The sequence below is a fragment of the Macaca nemestrina genome, chromosome 3, assembly GCF_043159975.1.
Source record: "Macaca nemestrina isolate mMacNem1 chromosome 3, mMacNem.hap1, whole genome shotgun sequence".
Lineage (NCBI taxonomy): Eukaryota > Metazoa > Chordata > Mammalia > Primates > Cercopithecidae > Macaca > Macaca nemestrina.
The window spans coordinates 393361-413487 of NC_092127.1; the positions used below are offsets into that span (position 1 = coordinate 393361).

General features: G+C 47.2%; 1 long non-coding RNA gene across 3 annotated transcripts in view; it reads left to right on the plus strand.

Annotated features, from left to right (window-relative positions):
- Positions 1 to 15726: 15726 nt before the first annotated feature.
- Positions 15727 to 20127, plus strand: part of LOC139362256 (uncharacterized) — a 31373-nt gene continuing 26972 nt past the window's right edge. Inside the window, exons 1-3 of one of the 3 annotated variants that reach the window (XR_011620695.1) lie at positions 15727 to 15905; positions 16908 to 16972; positions 17152 to 17213. This is a non-coding gene — a long non-coding RNA (uncharacterized lncRNA). The remainder of the gene's footprint in view (positions 15906 to 16907; positions 16973 to 17151; positions 17214 to 20127) is intronic. The other 2 variants (XR_011620694.1, XR_011620696.1) reach the window with 2 other exon arrangements.

Here is a 20127-nt window from a genome sequence, read left to right on the forward strand (position 1 = left end):
AGAGGAGGGAAAAACAGAAGTGAAGTGCCTGGATTTAGCAGTGATTATGATAGGTTTGTGGCACACTGAGACCAGCCTAGCTAGAGCAGCTACTGAAAGTGACAGGAATTAGTGTAACTCGAGGGCAAAACACAGGCAACAAGTGCACACTTCTGACGGGTTTGGTGCTGAAACCCGCACCTGGTCTTTTAGGCCAGTATCAGACCTGCCTCATCAGGGCCCCTACATAGACTTGCTGCTGCCCTTCCTTACAGCGGTGCACTAGTGCCTTTATTTCAGATAAGACAGAAGGAACAATTTCTTGGGATGGGACAGGGTACACCTAGTTCACCACGGCAGGATGTGGCTCAGACTTCGGAGGCTGTATTAACCAGGTCTTCCTTTCTGATGCTTTGATGTCTGCAGTCTTGCCTGCCGCTCCCAGAGTTAGCCGATTCCTAGAGATAGTAAAGGGTTCACCTTCTAGTGTGTCTTTCAAATGCAAACCAACCAATCCAGAGCCGTACCCTCAACCCACTTATTTAGGAGCCCTGACTCAGGGCCATGGTTCTGCTGCCTTGATCACTCAGGGCCAGGTCCTGGACAACTAAGGACAGCCCCAGGGGCCGTTAAGATAATTCAAACTAGCCAATCCTAAACCTGCTTATCCTGCCTCATGTACCTTCCTGTGGGAACTGTAATGAAGACTCTTGCCTGTGTCTTCCCCTCACTCCCTCTGCCTCCTGAGTGACCCCAGTGTTTTCCACGTGGGCCTCTGGCATGCGGAGCCCACTTGTCCTGGGAACTGTGAGTATCAAATCATCTTTTCAATCGTATTGTCTTCTGACCTGCTGGCCTCACCACATCTGAGCAATCATAAAGCATACCTCTTAAAACAGACACAAATCCCCTTACAAGGATGGGGCAGATACTGGTTACATGTTCACATCGAGAGTCTGGGCTGACAGGAAGAACCCAGTGACTGGAAGACAAGGAGCAAGAACAGTGAGTTAGGTGGGAGGTGGCTAAGTGGAAGGTGTTTTGCCAGAGTAATGGGGGTGACATGGAGGAGGAATGAAGCCCAGCGAGGGCTCTGTTGAGAAATACATCCAGGTAGGGGCTTGCAGCGTTTCTCAGGGTTTTGGCACCCGCGGTGGTCAGGGGTTGGTACCCACGCTCTGAGAGACAGGGCCTCAGGCTAGAGGAGAGAGACATGTTTCCAAATGAGAGACTTGGAATCTGGGTAGCACAACTGACATGAAAGCTCAATAATAAATCTTGGGAATGAAGCACAAGCCCAGCTGTGAAAACTACGGCACCATATCCATGCTGGACAATACAGGGCAGTGCTGCCCAACCCAAGGATATTGGCCGAAGCCTTCTTCAATACTTTCTATCTAAGGTCAGCATTAAGTCTAGGAAAGACCAGACTGGGCCTGAGCCTGCCAGGGAGGTCAGGTTGCCACAACTATGTGGGGAAACCAGATCAGCTCTGGCAGAAGCTGTTGTCAGGAGTTTCATTCCAGCGTCATCCACTCAGGGTTCTAGTCCAAGTTCCTTTCTCACAAGTCTTGCTGTTCCTGTTACAATCAGCCCACTCCCCAGTCCACACAGTTTCTTGACCCCAGGGGCCCATTTTGCTCTCATTACCCTATGGAAGGTGCCTCTTGAAATTTATAGCCCCTAAAATCCTGCAAATGTGTTGATAACAGATGTCTACTTGGCTACATCTGAGAGGGCTTCTCTGTCAGGAGCACCAGCCTGCAGAGTGCTGTTCCCAGCTGCTGCTTCAAGGAGGGGTGCTGACTGATGGAATTTCTGCAGGAATCCCTTCATTCTTCCACGTTTTTCTTCCTGAGGGAAAAACTTTGCTTTATTATTAAGTCTTCTGGGACTGACTCTGCTCAGGTGAGTCTGACACTCTTAAATCTTACTTACTTTCACAGCTTCTCATGAGGTGGTCAGAGCATTACAGACTTTGACTCTCCATTGCAAGGGAACAGGGGCCAAACCCCCTCCGAAATGGCTGTGGAATAGGGGCTATCTCTGCGTTAGGCACCCTTGAATCTCAGTTCCTCGGCTCTGACTTTCCCTGTCCTCAAATCTGGAGAGTAGCCCACAGTGAACTATCCGCCCTAGATCCAAGGTGATTCTTTTGCATCACTGCTCCTAGGAGAAGAATATTCACAAAATCTTTAAGGTATACACACATGTACATGTATACACATATGTCGTAAATACATATACATATCTGTGTACACTCGAAAGATGGAACTTGGCCTCAAAATCACGCAATCATTTTAAGCAATTTCTTTCATGGTACCAGAGACACCACAACACCATTTGTAAGTTGCTTTGGGACCTGTTCAAGTTGAATTGTGCTCTCCAATAATTCACATCTTGAAATCCTAACCCCCAGTAGCTCAGAATGTGACTGCATTTGGAGACAGAAATAAGGAGAAATGTAGATGCAGGCAGGTACAGAGCAAAGGTGATGTAAACACACAGGGAGAAGACACACCTGTGAGCTGAGGAGAGAGGCCTGAAACAGGTCTTTTCTTTCCATCACTTGGAAGGAACCAACCCTGTTGACATGTCAATTTTGGTCTTCTGGCCTCAGACCTGTGAAACAGTATATTAATGTTGTGTAAGCTGCCCAGTTGTGGTACTTTCACAGTAGCCCCAGCAAATCAATACAGGGCCTACAGGCATGGATTTCTGTTTCAGTTACTTTGCTTTGCAATAAATGTGCCTAAAACTTCAAGGTGTAGAGCAATCATTTTGTTATCTTCATCGATTCTGTAAGTCTAGCATTCAGAAGGGACACAGAGATGATGGCTTATCTCTAATCTGTGATATCTGGGTCATTAGCTGGAGAGACCTGATAGTTGGATATAATGGTCGCACTCACTTCCAGGTCTGGGCTGGAATGATGCAAAGACTAGGCCTGCTGCCAGGAGGGCCTACACGTGCCCTTTCCGTGTGGCTTGGTTTCCTCACAGCTTGGTGCCTTTGGAGCAATTGTCTTTCCTGTATGGTGGCTTATGACACCAAGCACGAATGTTCCAGGGTACAAGCAAAAGTCAGATCCTCTTCTATGACCCAGCCCGGGAGTCACTCAGGTCACATCTGCCATATCCGTGGGTCTAAGCATCACAGTCCTCTCCAGAGTCAAGTCTGCAGAATGGTTGTGGCAATGGAACAGACCCCACCTCTCGATGGAAAAAGTGCCAATGCGTGTTAGGGCGACGTGGGCAGTGTTGCAAAACCTTCATGCTTAATCCAAAGCGTGTTACCCCTTCATACAGGTCTTTGCAAGCTTTGGCCACATGGAGATAGAGACATAGGGAAAGAACGGATTAAATAATGTCTCGAAGCCAAGTGCAGAGAGTTGGGCGTGATCAGATAAGAAAATAAGACTTGGTTTACGTTTTTAGAGATAATATGTGAAGTGCAATGAATGGACTTTTTAAGAAGCCGAAGATCAAATACACCAGAGTCAATGTGATCCTCTAGGAGCGCTAATGTGGAAGAGCTTTCTGACCAACATGCTAATGAAAGCCTCGTGCCCTAATCTAGGCAAGAGCTTGCTTGAGCCAGAAGCCACTTGACAGAATTAGAAATACTGAAGCTCCAATGTCGAAAACGATGATTGCAACCTGCGGTTTGATATGAGTCGGTGCCGGACAGATGCTGTCTCTTCTCCCTGATGAGAACAAATACCTCCCTGATGAGAACAAAGCCTTTTCAGCAGGAGAAAGGGCTCCTAATGCAGCTGTCAGTCAGCTCCGCTCATGGAGGAGGCCATGCTAGGTGTTTCGGGAGGTCTTGAGCTGCATTAGGCTGAGGATTCTGCTTTCAAGGAGATTATAATTTAGTTAGGAAAATTTTCATAACAAGCTGATTTTTCCATTAATACCTAAGAAATCCCAAAGTACAGAAAGGTTCAGTATCATGGCCAATAAAGGTGAGAGTTAGAGTCAGATTGTTCTGTTTATTCTAAAGTAAGAACTCTTTCTATTCTCATCGATGTCTCTTTAATGAGAAAGCAAATCTTACCTTCTATTTTTCTTTAAAAAACAAGAACATTGGATGAATGGCTTTCAATTCTAAAGCCAGGAAGTAGGTAGGAGGAGCAAGGTTCTTTGGGTACTTCTTCTCTCTAAAACCGGAGCATATACCAAGCCAGACTTTGAGTCAGTACAGCGTGAGGATTTCTGACCTTCTGCAAAAGGATTCCAGATGTTTCAGAGACATTTAGTGTTCTTTGATACCCGTGTGCTCACCCACATGGCGCAGCTTGTGTCTAGTCAGACAGGAGCCGTTTGTGGGGGCTGAGGTGGAGCGTGGGATTTGTGCAAGCTGCGGGGTACAGCACAGAGCAGCAGCTGGGAGTTCTGCAGTCTTTTATTTATTTATTTATTTATTTATTTATTTTGAGACGGAGTCTGGCTCTGCCGCCCAGGCTGGAGTGCGGTGGCGCCATCTCGGCTCACTGCAAGCTCCGCCCCCGGGTTCCCGCCATTCTCCTGCCTCGGCCTCCCGAGGAGCTGGGACCACAGGCGTCACCACCGCGCCCGGCTAATTTTGTGTATTTTTAGTAGAGACGGGGTTTCACCGTGTTCGCCAGGATGGTCCCGATCTCCTGACCTCGCGATTCGCCCGCCTCGGCCTCCGGAAGTGCTGGGGTCACAGGCGGGAGCCTCCGCGCCCGGAAGTTCTGCACTTGGCTGTTCTCCGCCAGGGCACTGGGGCCGCTCCCTGAGAGGTGAGTGTCCGCCGCTTGGGGTCCTCAATAACCAGGTGGAGCCAGCCCCACTGACCCGACTGATTAGTGAGAAATACGTCTTTATGGTCTTAAGCCAGGAAAAGCCATGTTTTCTTGTGAGAGGAAATTAACTCCCCAAATGTCACGTGTCCCCATGATATTTGGGAGTTACCATGTATCAGGGGGACACATGATATTTGAGGAGTTAATTTGCTCTCACAAGAAAACGTGGTTTTCATGAGTAATACACCAAGGAATTTCATGAGGGGCCTGAGAAGTAAAACTGGGGTTGAGAATAAGTGGTGATTGATAATTATAAATCACTATTTACAACTTGAAGAATCCCTCTCCAATTATAATTTATTATAAGATCATGTAAAATTATATTATTTATTAGTCAACATGGCGTATACTGCTATTTCAGACAAAGAACCTAGAGTTTGCAAGGAAATACCTAGCTCGTGCTTTACCTCATCCTCAGGTTCTCTCTCTCCCCCAGGAGGTAGAGCATGGGGCCCTCACTGTGTGACCCAAGGCATCGCTCCCCATCCTTGCTGCCTCTGGGTTGCCGGCCCTGCGTAGGAGTGTAGCCAGTGCTAAAGAGCATGCCTTGCTCATCCATCCTGGTTTTGTTTTGTTTTTGTTTTTGTTTTGTTTTGTTTTGTTTTGAGACAGAGTCTTGCTTTGTCACCCAGGCTAGAGTGCAGTGGTGTGATCTCGGCTCACTCTGCCTCCCAGGTTCAAGTGATTCTCCTGCCTCAACCTGCCTAGTAGCTGGGGCTACAGGCATGCACCGCCATGCTCAGCTAATTTTTGTATTTTTAGTAGTAGAGATGGGGTTTTGCCATATTGGCCAGGCTGGTCTCGAACTCCTGACCTCAGGTGATCTGCCTGCCTTGGCCTCCCAAAGTGCTGGGATTATAGATGTGAGCCACTGTGCCTGGCCCATCCAATCTATTTTTAAGAGTGAGAACGTTCATACTCTTCAGGTAAGTATGTTAAAATGATTCATTAGTTCTGCTTCTTAGAATTTATTTTCCAGACTATTTCCATATTTCTACTACACATTCAAGTTTAATAGGTTTAAAAATAAGTGAAGGAAAAAAGCTAGCTTTCCTCTTACTGGAGGCTAGTCAAAAGTCCATTTCCCAGCCTTTCCATCTTACCAAGAGAAGATACAGCTGTAGATGTATTCCAATTTAGCAAGTTTGCTATGCTGTGAAATGTGATGCTTGAGAGGCCTTCCCTGGGAGCCCATCCAAAGGGCTGAGTGACTACTTTATTAAAGGGGCCTCCTCTCTAAGGTGGTCTTTTGAATAGATTTTGAGACTAACAGGGCATCGTGAGTCTCTTTGTATAAAAGTCTCAGGTTGGCACATCTGTATTTTTCTGCTTCTAAGGATTAATGGAGACTTGAAAATGAATCTTTGTCTAATGCAGATAAATACACAAATGCATATGCCATTAAGCTATAAGTCATGCAGGAAGGTTGCCTGTGTGTTTATGAACTTCTCCCATAGAAATGACTTCTGGTTTTACAATTTAAGAGAAGATATACCTAATATATATGTTAAATCAGGTAGATAAACGGAAAGCTGAGATTTGTATTTATATATGATTCTCTATGGTAGAGTATTTCTTCTTAACATTTGGTTACTATTTAAAATTCTGGATTTGTGCAGTGCTATATTGACAAGTCAATACTCCAAAAAGAGTGATGCATTATATTAATATTTGTTCAGACAGCACATGAACACAAGTGCTACAAAAATATTGTCAGATTTTTAAAAAGGCTATTTATCTTCATTGATAATTATATGTATGTGCATGCATGACACCAAAGACGAAATGGTAATAACTTCTGCTTTTGAATGCAAATGCCTGGTGCTGCTGTGGAGGCACTGGCAAGTGAATAAATCAGTGCCAGCACTTCCAAAATCATTCTTCAGGCAGGGATTCTGCTAAACTAATCACCCAAGGAAACAAACACACCACAAAGAAGTAATTAGGAAACCTGTGAAATTAGACCTGGTAGGTGGGGGGTCCCTGCTGGGGAGCAGCCACAGAAGTGACACGGGATAGGTCACCTGTTGTTAAACCTGGGAGACAGATCCAAGCTCCAGCCCAGTCTAATTACATCAGAGAAGGTGCTGTTTGTATTCATTTCTGAAAGACAAACTAAGTTGAGAGTGAAGTATCTTTGTAATATATTCCAGGAGATGGGATGCTGAGGATGCTGGATGTGGGCAAGGACTAAGCTGTGGTCACACCACACTGGAGGTCGCAGGCAGGGCTGTTTAATACTATAATGAATTCAGAAAGGAATGAAATGAGGCAGAAGGCCTACGCTATGACTGGATGAGCACTGCCTCAAATGTCCCTCAAAGGTGGGGGGTGCAGAGCACAGGAAGCCAAGGGGTGGGCACATCTGTGGTTAAACATCTCATTCCCAGCTCTTCCAAGGTATTTCCCTTTCCTTCAGACCTTCTGATTTTATTTAGTTAGTTAGTTTTACATTAATGTGCTCAAATGCAGCTTTTGTTAATCTATTCACATTCCCAACACAAGATAAATCCTGCGTATTTAAAAAAATGTGTTTAAGACTATAGGCTTATTTCTACCCAGATTAAAGAAAAAGTCCCTGTCATGATGCTGGTTTGTAGGAGCTCTCTAATCAGGCGTGCTGCCTGCTTTCCATCCTGCCTTTTGGGATTTGAGGTGAGGCTCACCCTGCCTACCCCACATAGCTCAGAGTGTGCAGCCGTGTGTGCTCTAGAAGTTTCTGGTGAGGGGTGGGTTAAAGCAGCATTATTACTTCTTTTGGACCCCACTGGGCTACATTCTAGTCTTGGTTTCTTCTTGGGTGAGTCCATTAGGTCAAAATTTATTTGTAAAGTAGGAGAACAGAACTGGGTACCTTTTAAGCTACTTCTGGCTTCTGTAATCATGTGAGGATCATAGAAATGGCCTTTTCTTACTTTCCACTATTTCCTAAGCACTTAGAAAAAGTTGGCCTAGCAATAGTTTTAAAAGTACAGGACTGGAAGGACCCTGAGAATCATCTAGTTTCTTTCCCCAGATGGATTTAAATTCTCCAGTTACATAAAGAACTCACCACGTTTGAAGGGAACCGGGGAGAGAGAAATGAATGGGCATTTGTTGAGCATCGGCCATGGGGCAGGCTACTGGGATTCGCAGAACAACACGGGAGGAGGCCTGTTGCTCTTGTGGGTGACGGCAGGGAACTTGGGCTTGGAGTGTCACAGGTGGTGGACCTGGCAAGTGGCAGTGCCTGGATCTTACCCAGCCTTGTGGACTTCTAGAGTCAGAGCTCTTCACTCTGTTCTACACAACCGCTTTATTGTTACTATTATTATTTTTGGAGATGGAGTCTCTCTCTGTCACCCAGGCTGGAGTGCAGAGGCGCCATCTCAGCTCACTGCAGCCTCCGCCTCTGGGTTTAAGTCATTCTCCCGCCTCAGCCCCCTGAGTAGCTGGGATTACAGGTCTGAGCCACCACACCTGGCTAATTTTTGCATTTTTAGTAGAGATGGGGTTTCACCCTGTTGGCTAGGCTGGTCTCGAACTCCTGACCTCAGGTGATTCCCCGCTTCAGCCTCCCAAAGTGCTGGGGTTACAGGTGTGAGCCACTGTACCCGGCCCACACAACCACTTTAGAAAAGACTAATTTAAATACTTCTCAGTACCAAGAACCCACTGGTAAAAACAAGTCGTCTCAATGACCATGAAGTGAGGCGAGTGTGAGACTGGGTGTCCCCTTGTACAGATGTAGCTGCTGAGGCATGGAAACGTTAGGATTTGTCCCAGATGGTGGATATGTCAGTGCAGCCTCAGGGCTAAGGCTCTGGGTGTTCTCTCCTTGACTTACCTTTTTCCACCTAGCTCAGAAGGGTCTTGTCGGGGATGTGCAGGTGAGATTATGTCTCCAAGCCTGAGACAAGGTGGGCCGTGTGTGACTGCTAGTAGCCTCTTCTGCATGTGCGTACTGAGCGTGAGCTCACCTGTAACATATAGGTAATCCTGGGCACCCCACGGTGTAGTTGGGAGGCTGCACGGGCTGGTGCATGGGCAGAGAGGGGAGGGGCTCAGTAAATGTTGTTTCCTTCCCTTCCAAATGAGCTGGATTTGGAGGGAAGCAGACTTCCCGAGAGTCAGCGGCTTGTTTTTAAGGTAAAGTTATTACGACTGGAAACGGGACACACTAATTTTTTGGTTTGTTTTTGAACTTAGACTGCCTTCACATGGTTTCATTCTGTGTGTCTAGGCTGCTGTCACTGTCTAGGCCTGATGCCAAATACAAAGTGATTTTCAAACTAAGTCAACCCCATGGCAGTGTGCACTTCAAGACAACATTTAAAGAAGGTGTTGTTTTCAAAAACAAAACAAATCTACAAATGACAGACATGTGTCCTCAATGAACTGTAACATCACTGACCTGTGAGACAGGACAGCTTTTCCTGTTCGTGCTGGTGTCCCCATCTCTTTTCACATACCGCAGTGGTAATTGTTTACTGTTATGAATACATGTCAATAGACATTTTTCACATTGACAAAAGCTTTTTCTTAAATATATAGCAACTACTTAAAAAGAACAATTAAAATATTTCAACATCATTCCTTGCTTTGATTCATCCTTTGGTGACAGGTAGTTTATCTAAGCAGTCACAAGAGTCATGCAGGGTCCATGGCCCAGATTAGGCCTTGTGCACTCAAGATCTCTTGTACTGAGGAAAGTGTTGCCAGCTGCAGGCTGAACTAACTCCTCACAGGGCCAGGAGTCAGTGCAGGAATCGCCCTTCGCCTGTGTGTCCAGCAGAGGGCAGGGACGTCCCAGTTTTCTTTTCTGACCTGTTTGCTTTTGCATGCTGCGGTTGCACAGTGTTCTGAAGCTTTTGGGTGGCTGACACATAATTGCAGACATTAAGCATTTCTTAGGAGAGGCATAAAATGTATTGTGAGGGCAGTGAAATTCTTTGTCAAAACTTCTCTGAAAATCTGACCCCGTGCCGTCACAGTGCAACGCTGGAACGGAAGCCTGTCACTCACTGGCTTGCAGTCTCTTGCGTCTTGTGAACCTCATTGGCCAAATGCTTTTGTGTTGCTTTGTTTTGGTCAAGCAACAACAGCACTCTCTGTGATTGTGTTAGGATACAATTTTACCCGGCTGTCAATAAATGAATTATGTCATTTTTGTATCAAGTACGTCTGAGATTCCAAATTCTCTTGAGCAGCAGAGTATTGGGACTTGATAAGAAGGAAGGAGGTTTATGTCCTCTCTCCCCGCCTCTCCAATCATCCTCCTCTCTCTAGATTTTTCCTGGGAGCTGTCTGGCCATTTGATTTAAGTGGAAACCGCTGATAATTTTCTTTCTTTTAAGAGAAATGAGTTCTCGAAAGACAGAAGAACAGAGAATCCTGGTGAAAGCCTTTGGTGAATTCTCTTTGTGTTCTAGGTCAGTGCTGGGTCTGGGTGGATGGAAATGCTCCGTGTTACTCATCAAAGAGGTTGCTGCCTTATACGGGCCACAAAAACTCTTTATATGGGCAAACTGTAATAAAATGCTATGGGCATAAGTAGTTCAGAACCACTAATGCTTGTATCTCTTTGGGAAAAGTCATGAAAAATACAGGGTGATCAAAGCGGGGTGTGGTGGGCCCCATTTAGTTTGTGCTCTGTGCACCCTGCTGCTTGTGGTCCGTGCTGGAGCTGACCTGTGGGCAGTCACGTTGCAGAGCACACCAAAGTTTTTTTAAATAAATGGAGAAAAAATACAAAGGACAAAATATATATTCATAGTTTGGAAACACTTAGAATAACCTGCTGTGCATGGTGGCCCCAACTTAGTGATGCAGTGGCTCTGGGACATCAGGAAGCCCTCGGAGGTCAAGGTTCTGTTTCTCTTGGAGAGTTCTCAGAACAGAAGCTCTTAAGAGTCGGCCATTTTGTTCTCCTCGTAGAGAAAATACCAGCACTTACATCATAGTGAGTCTTCAGTATACAATTGTTGAGAGCATGAACGAATGAATGAATGAATGAAGCACATAGTCATTTTTTAAAAATTAGGACCATATCAATTGAAGGTTATTTTTATTAGACACATATAATCCATATTTTCCCATTAAAAACTGAAATTTTTTATTAAAAATTTATTTTATTCTATCTGGGTATGGCGGCTCACGCCTGTAATCCCAACATTTTGGGAGGCTGAGGTGGAAGAATTGCTTGAGGCAAGATATTCGAGACCAGCCTGGGAAACACGGTGAGAAACCATCTCTAGACAAAACTTTACAAATTTTCCAGGCATGGTGGCACTTGCCTGGAGTCCCAGCTACATGGGAAGCTGAGGCAGGAGGATGGCTTGAGCACAGGAGGAGGAGGCCACAGCGAGCCGTGATTGCAGGACTGCTCTGTATCCTGGGCAACAGAGCGAGACCCTGTCTCCAGAAAAAGACGACAGAGAGAAAACTGAACTCAAATCTTTATAAAATGCATGTATTATACTGCAAGTTTAGATAAAATACACATGCCTAGTCATTTCCCAGCGTGCTAGGTATAGCGAGGTAAACAAAGAAACTGGAGGCAGAGTCCTTGCCCTGGAAGTGTGCAGTGTAACGTAGAGATGATGCCAGCCCACGTGGAAGTCCTAAGCAGGTGTAAGATGGTGTATCACGCAGGCTAGAGTTCTGTCCTTGGACACTGAAGTGGAGCTTGCCTATGCCTGTTGGAACACCTGTCATACTCTGGAAATTATTTACCTGGATATCCTGTCTTGCCTGTTAGAGGTATAAACTATTGAGAAGCAGGGAGCCTGTCTTATGTATGTGAACATCCTTCACCAGGCCTGGCCAATAGTAGCAGGTAATAAATACTGGTTGAGTAAAGGAGCAGAGGCCAAGAGCTGGAAACAAGCCTGGCACTTGCCTGTAGGTGTCGGGTGGAGAGAAGATGTGGCTTGCTAAGAAATCCTGCTGACTGGAGCAGGGAGTTCATGTGGAGAGTAGCAGAAGTGAGTCTGAGGCAGCTGATGGGTGTTACTATCAAGGTAATCAAGGAGGAGTGTGGATGAGACGTGACAGCAACAGGGAGCCGCGTGAGGAGGAGATTGGCGCAAAGGGAGCGCTCCAGGCCACGGCCTTGGCTGTGACGCACAGTGTGAGTTGCAGGGGGTGACGGAAACTATGACCAGAACTGGAAAGCAATAAAATTTGACAATACAAATGCTTCTAAATCAGCTAATTTTTAACCTAAAATGATGGCTATACATGAATAATTTATTGGTCCACGTAGTTTCATAGAGATGGTTCTTTTTCAATAGAAGAGAAAAAAATGTTTCCTAAAAGAGCACAATAAAATCAGCAAAGACCCTTAGAAACAATGCAGTGCTTATTCCGTCAGCATGTTCCAAGCAGATTTTTATTACTTAATGAATCATAATTTCAGTAATAAACAAAGGGATAATAAATGACAACCATTAACAAGTAATGAACAGACCTATGTGGAATATGGGGGAACCTCAGTTTGAAGCAAGAGATGGTCACTCTAACAGGATGATGTTCAATGTTCATGGGAAGCATCCCTTCGATGTACAAATGGTCTCACTAGGTTTGGAGAAGGCACCTTCACCCGGGGGGGTTGTGCACAGGAAGCCTCAGACGGTGTGACGTCACCGAGTCAGCTGGCTTGTGACCATCCACGTGGTGTCACCCGAAAGGAGCGAAGCAGCAGTGACCGTGGGGTTAAGTCCCGGAACGAGCTCCCAGTGGGGCTGCGCTTGAAGCCAGCAGTCGGGGACTCTACGGAAAGGCATGTCTTGGTTGGCAGGGGTTTTTGGTTTAGTCTTTTCTCCTCATTTGTAAATATGAAAAAAAAGTGTCATCCAGGTTATATGTGAGGCCCATTCATTCTTTAAGTTCAATTCAAATAATCCATCCCAGCTCAGTTTTCTCTCTGTTCCCTTGACTCCACTTTTCTGTAGTGTTGAGGATTTTGTATCATATTTATAGTGACACTATTTTATTTTTAGCACATCACAATTTAGTGGCTACTTATATGTCGCTCCCTTTCCACTAGACTCTGATTTTCTTGAAGGGAGAGGTACACATTTCATCATCATTATCTTCGCATCTTCAGGACAATTGCTCTGGGGACAGATGAGTTAACTCTTGACTGAAGACAGCACGGTGTGGTGGCTGGAACCTCGGCTTTAGGCTTAATTCTTGGTCTAGACAAGCTGTGAGAGTTGAAGCACATTACTTAAGCTTTCTGAGCCTTTTCTCCTAATAACGAGGATAATGATACATACCACCTGGGTGAAAAAGAATCGGAAGAGACAGTGTGGGCCATTGTGAAGACTGGAGCCACTATTATGATCTCCGACCGTACCTGAGCCCTCTGTGCTGCACAGAAATCTTGTTTCCTCTATTGCATCTCTTTCCATTCACAACAGCAGCCTTATATGCTCACTTATCCATTGGTTATTGACAATTAATTGACACCTGTGTATTTAAAACTCATCTGTCTAAAGTTGAACTCATCCTCAGCCTGTACCACTTCTTGTGTGCCCTAAAAGTTAGTAAATGGAATCACCATCCACCCAGAAGGCCAATCCACACACATGGAGTTTGTCCTTGACTTCCTTCTCCGCTGTGCCCTCCACACCACTTTAGCCATGAAATTCCATCAAGGCAGCGCCGTCTCCTCACTTCTTCTGCCCAGGCCACCAACATTTCTCGCCTTGTTTCTTATGATCATCTGTTCATGGTCATCCAGCCTCCATGACCTCATTACCCTCTGATCCACTCATCGTTGTAGCACACAAATGTGGCAAGGTCCCTGACCACCCTCCCTGGCTGGGAGTATCTGTGTAACTTGTGCATTTCTATCATGGCACCTGCCATGCTGCATCAGGAGGTGTTGGAATCCTTCCTACTCTGCAAACTCCCGGGCGGGGAGCGCCCTGTTGGCCTCAACCCCACTGTTAAGAAGCTGAGTGGAAGGCAGGCATGCCATAAATATTTGGGAAAGAAGAAGAAACAAAGCAGCTAGCACAGCTACTGGGACGTAGCGTCTTCTTTCCTGCTCCTCCTTATTCCTCCTTCTTTTCTCCCTTCTCTTTTCTGTTCCCTTTTCTCTTTTCTCTCCTAGTTATTCCAGTTTTGGGCTGTCATCGCCATCATTGTATCATCCTCATCATCACCGATGGTCACCTATGATGACCTCTATTGCGGAAAGAAAATAAAATCTCAGAACCCTAGACTCACTATGCCGAAGAGAAAAGTTGAACTTGGAAAACTGAGTCATGCAAAAAAAGACCCTACTTCTCCTTTTGTTCCTAAACAGCCAAAGAAGGCCGCGTGTCTCCCCAGGTGGCCTCCCTCACCTTGGCGAAGTAAACTAACAATTTATCTTCATGGTACAGGACAGGAGGAGATGAGGCACAGTCCCTTGCCCACTTGAGACAACTGCATATTTAGCTTCTTCCTCTACTCCGTGTTTATTTTACCTCAGGTAAAGTGCAGATTTACTCACGCGAAGTGAGTACGTCACTGATTGTTCCTCTGCCTCCTCCTTTTCATGTGTGACATGTGGGTTCACTGACTGCTAATCAAAGCCTCAAAAAATGTGACTACACCTTCCCTCTCTTCTTTTTCCTTTCTTTGCCGCCTGCCTACTCTTCCCCTTTAAATACTGAAGACCTCAAAATCCTCCTTGAAAACAGAGTGCTGGTCACAGACCCAACTGTGACTTGTGTCTCTTTTCCCCAGGCATATCCTCAGTCTTGGCAAAGTAAGCCTCTAAATTGACTCGCCCCCGTCTCAGACACTGTTTTTTCTGATTTCACTATCATAGCAGGGGATTGCTAGCAACAGTCAGGACCTGGAGGGAAGGCCAGAAAAAGAGGCCGCTGGGCACTGGTGACAGCAATTCAGAAGACTTGGGGGGAAGGAAGACACCCAGGACCTCGTCAGCCTCCCGCCTCCCCCTTTTTTGGGAGGCTTCCTTTGGAGGAGAGCAGCGGGTATTTGCAGAATGATCTGCCGGGGCAGATCCAACATTCCATTACTGTTCCTAATGGAAACGGAAACGTTACCTCTTACCCTAGTGGGGGAGCTCCTTGGACTCCACCTCAAGTGCTCACGAGGCCAGGATTTTGGATGAGCAAGATGAACTTTAATCTTCACTTCTTGTACTTTGGTTCTCGTTTTCTGCCTCAGTATCTTCTTCTCTTTGTTCAGGGACTCCCAGAACTTGCATGCCTGGAAACCGACCACCTGACTACATAGAGATCAGGTGATGAAATTGTCAGCAACTTGCTGAAAGTCACAGGCCACTGTCTCCACAGAACAGGCACCGACGCCGCTGTCCCCACAGAGCAGGCGCCGAGGCCGCTGTCCCCACAGAGCAGGCGCCGAGGCCGCTGTCCCCACAGAGCAGGCGCCGAGGCCGCTGTCCCCCACAGAGCAGGCGCCGAGGCCGCTGTCTCCACAGGACGGGCGCCGAGGCCGCTGTCCCCACAGAGCAGGCTCCGAGGCCGCTGTCTCCACAGGACGGGCGCCGAGGCCGCTGTCTCCACAGAACGGGCGCCGAGGCCGCTGTCCCCACAGGACGGGCGCCGAGGCCGCTGTCTCCACAGGACGGGCGCCGAGGCCGCTGTCCCCCACAGAACGGGCGCCGAGGCCGCTGTCCCCCACAGGACGGGCGCCGAGGCCGCTGTCCCCCACAGGACGGGCGCCGAGGCCGCTGTCTCCACAGGACGGGCGCCGAGGCCGCTGTCCCCCACAGGGCGGGCGCCGAGGCCGCTGTCCCCCACAGGGCGGGCGCCGAGGCCGCTGTCTCCACAGAGCAGGCGCCGAGGCCGCTGTCTCCACAGGACGGGCGCCGAGGCCGCTGTCTCCCACAGGACGGGCGCCGAGGCCGCTGTCTCCACAGAGCGGGCGCCGAGGCCGCTGTCTCCACAGAGCGGGCGCCGAGGCCGCTGTCTCCACAGGACGGGCGCCGAGGCCGCGGTCTCCACAGGACGGGCGCCGAGGCCGCTGTCCCCACAGGGCGGACGCCGAGGCCGCTGTCTCCACAGAACAGGCACCGAGCTGTGGGTTCTCTGGATGACAGAATAGGCTTTTCCACATTAACTTAACGGTGAGGACCCACTGGCTGGAAAGCATAAGTTTGGAAACAGGCAAAGTGAGACTGTGCGTGTGTGTGTGCGCATGCATGAGCAGGTGTGTGTTTGCGAGTATGTGTGTGTGATTGTGCGTGTGTGTAAGCAAGTGTGCACGTGAATGTGTATGCGTGAGTGTGTGTATGTGGGAGTGTGTGGGAATGTGTGTGTGTGCCAGTGGAGTAGTGCATGTAGTAGTATGTGTGAGGGGGAGTGTGTGGGAGTATGTGTGTTTGTGTGAGGGTATGTGTATGGGAGTGTGTGTGGGAGTGTGTGTGGGGAGTGTGTGTGGAGTATGTGGGACTGTGTGTGGGAGTTTGTGTGTGTGTGGAAGTGTGTGGGGGAGTGTGGGAGTGTGTGTGTGGGGGTTTAGGGGGGTGTGTGGGACTGTGTGTGTGTGGGAGTGCGTGTATGTGAGAGTGTGTGTGAGTGTGTGAGTGTGTGTGGGATTGTGTGTGTGCGTGTGTGTGTGAGAGTGTGTGGGACTGTGGGAGTGTGTTGGGGAGTGTGTGTGTGGAAGTGTGTGTGTATGACTGTGTGGCGGGAGTGTGTGGGAGTGTGTGTGTGAGAGAGTGTGGGAGTATTTGTGGGGAGTGTATGTGTGGGAGAGTGTGTGGAGTGAGTGTATGAATGTGTGGGGGGGGGAGTCTGTGTGTGAGTGAGAGTGAGTGTGTGTGTGTGAGGGTGTGTGTAGGGAGTGTGTGTGGAGTGTGTGAGTGTATGTGTGAATGTGTGGGGGAGTGTGTGAGAGTGAGTGTGTGAGTGTGTGTGTTTTGGGGATCGGTGGTGAGCAAGGGTCTTTTTTTGTCCATCCCTTTCTGCCTGCCTCCTGCCACCATCCTTACTCTCTGCTTCCATTCCCTTTTCTCACCATTGAGTTGTTCCGTTCTCTCTCCGTATTATGCTCTCCCCAAAATTGCCGTCTTCACTCTTCCCCAAATCTCCCCTTAATTTGTCCTTTCTTGGTTCTCCTTGCCCAGATTTATTCTGAAGGTTCAATGGACCCCTAAACATATGAAATACTGCATTTTAAGGGACATTAAAGGTATGTAATTTTGATTAATTTATACTGTAGCCAGTTATATAAGAACTATTTGATGTCCAATGAGCCTTTGAAAAGTCTTAAAGTTTTTCTCTGAAATTTTAACATTACATTTTTTGAGGAAAACTGAAACACTTTAAGATCAAATTCTTATGGGAACTTTATTTCTTTGCTCTCTCAAGGGTCTGCACGCCTATCTTCGCAGTTATGGAAGCTGCAAGAATTGAACACTGAAAACTGAGAGGTGAGAGAAATTCTGTCGTGTGTACCCACATCCTGTCCTTGAGGGGCGGTGACAGGTTTGGGAGGGCAACAGTTTGAACACAGACTGAGCGAAACACACTGGTGTCAGGGTGGGGTCTGGCAAAGGCAGGATCTAGTTGGGATCCCGGATAGGCGGGATTTCTGGACGGAGGTCTGCAGGACTGGAGTTTTTGCTGAGCGGTGGGTAGGGATCGAGCCTGGTGTAGCTTGGAGTCAAGCTCTGGGTGCCGAGGTCCGAGGCTCCGTTGCGGGAACAGGAGCTCCTGCTGCTGTTACTGTGGGCAGCTCACGTCTTCCTCCACCCTCTGTTTCTGAGTCGGGACTTCTGAAAGGGCCAGGCATAGAAAAAGGCACAACTCAAGTTCCTGTGGGAGGGGCCAAGTCTTTATTTATGGTGCATTAATCCTTGTCCGTGGGGAGGCCCACACCTCTTGCGAACATGCGGATCCTCGATCTCTCTTTTAGCATCCCACCTTCTGCGGTCTAATGCTTTCTGGGAACAAGGAGAGAGGGCAGTGGCAGCAAGCCCTGAATCCTCTTTCCATCTAGGTCCCCGCAGGCAGGAGATTAAGATATGGGCTTAGTGAGATATCAGATCATTGAAATTAGATGGCACAGGGCCATTGATAAAAGCCCTAGGCCTGTTTCCTACATCTCTCAGGCTAGAGAGTCTGGACTATAAATTTTTATATGGTTTTCATTTATATAGTTTAGAGAGAAAGATCAGAAATTATGGAGCCAGATTTCTCCAACTACTTGTGATCTGTGACCTTGGGCACACTATTTTACCTTTCTGTTTCTCAGCTTCTGAAACTTTAAACTGCGCACACAATAGCATGAAAGCACACACACAGTGGTTTCAGCCATTGTAGGTATTCAGCTATTGTATTTATTGCACCTTCAGCTGTGGGTGTAGCTCTGTGTCTCAGCTGACAGAGGCGAGGAAGTCTTCCTGAAATAGAACTACAGGTACAGGCTGCTGGGAAAGCCGAGCTTTGAGGCCTGGGTGCTAAATCAGGTGCATTAGATTAATTACCTCATCTGGGGTAGACGAAGGCTGGGCACCTGTTTCCTCCTTCGGTTGCATCTTCCTGGACTGTAGCGGCTGCAGAGCCCAAAACTACGTTTCCCAGATACTCTTCTGCCTGAGCTTCCAGATGTACATTGGCCTCACCAATTAGATTCTCTTATGTAGGGACTGGAAGTCAGAGCAGAGAAGGTGGTGTCCCCCTGCTGGCAGGCTCAGCCAGCCAGCAGTGTCTGGCCACCAGCTTGGGTGGGGAGAGAAGGCAGTCGTCTCCAGATTCCTGCCTTCCGGACTAGGCCATCCCTCTGGATAGCTCTGCAGGGTTGCTGGGGGTCCTTCCTGGAGACTCAGCCCAAAGCTCACTTCTCCTTTCAGTGTCATTAGCACCAGTCTTCTGTATCACACTCCTTTCTGTGGGGTAGGCAGTAATTTCTGCTTTTTACAACATAACCTTGACATTACAGTTTCACAGATGATTATTTTAAGTCTGTGGAAGGCTAAAGGAAGAGGCAATCTTTTCTGATTTTCTGAGGCGGGTAAAGCACACTTCTTAGTTGTACAGTCTCATTGGATTCCACACTTGCTAGTACTTTCCTAGGCTTCCTCATTTATCAGCTTGTGCTATGAGGACTCTTAGTCCTTGTAAGTTGTGTCTAGGGATTTTCCTGCATCTCACTTAATATATTTTTCTCAGGTTGACTACAGGAGGGAGATGTGACTATCAGTCATGGTATTGGTGAGCCCGGTAACTATGTGATGGGACCTGGATGTGATGCAGTCAGTCAGTCTAACAAAGGGGAGATTAAGATCCAATTGTTCTGCAGATACCACACCTGACATCCTGTCTAATGTAGACTGTCTATGTTAGATGCACCAGTGAACTCAACGTGGCAAATGAGGAATTATTTCAGTTGTGCCCATAGTTTTGTCTGCATATTTTAATAAGATATTTGATTCAATATCAACTTAGATCTTCAGAGGTAGAAAAGAGATTGAGCCAGAAGGTCAAATGAACTGATATCTATGATTCCAAACCCAGTTGAGGATGAAAATACTGGATGAAATGTGAAAGGTAACTCCTGTTGTGGGGATCTTGTATAACAGAACAAAGTGGGCACAGCTGTGTGGGTTCCTTGCCAGCTTGGATAAGCTGATGCTCAATGCTGAGAGGATAGTTCTTTCTCCACAGTTCATGTCAGTGGAAAGTTCAGTAGTTCAATTGTACAAGCTAAGCAATTAGCACATATATTTTTAGAAGTTATTTTTATTTATTTTCATTTTAAAATGTCTGCTTCTGAATATGCAAAATCTAAGCTCAGTGGAAGTAACTTGCATAAAATAGACACTCCCGTAAGCATTAAAAAACCAGCCATGGGTTCTGGAGGAGGGAAGGCTGAAGGTGGAGAACTGTGATATGAAATTCAGGGAGAAGCTCCACAAAGTTCCAGGTGCTGTGTGCTCCTTGTTGGAGAACAGATAAGTGTGTTCAGGTGACAGGGAGGATTTAGTGCCCAAGAATTGTAATCGGACACAGTGGGGTGGGGTGGGGAGTTGCCAGGACCAGGCTTAGCTGAGGGCAGGAGAGATTGCTGGAGACCGTGGCTGTTGGGGTCCGTGCCGGGGGTGGTGGAGAATGAAAGAACACACAAAAGATAAAGACACACAGGGAACATGGCGGCCGCACTCAGAGCCTCCGCCTCACTTTATTTATACTCCATAAACCCCATGTCAGCAGAAAGAATGCAATGCAAAACAAACTTTCTTTTCCCACATGTAACCTTCTACTCAGTTCCTTGTTTCTATGCTCTTCCTTATCTGCCCGCCTTCTTGGCGCCTACGGGAGTTCATTAAAAGTTCAATTGGAGAT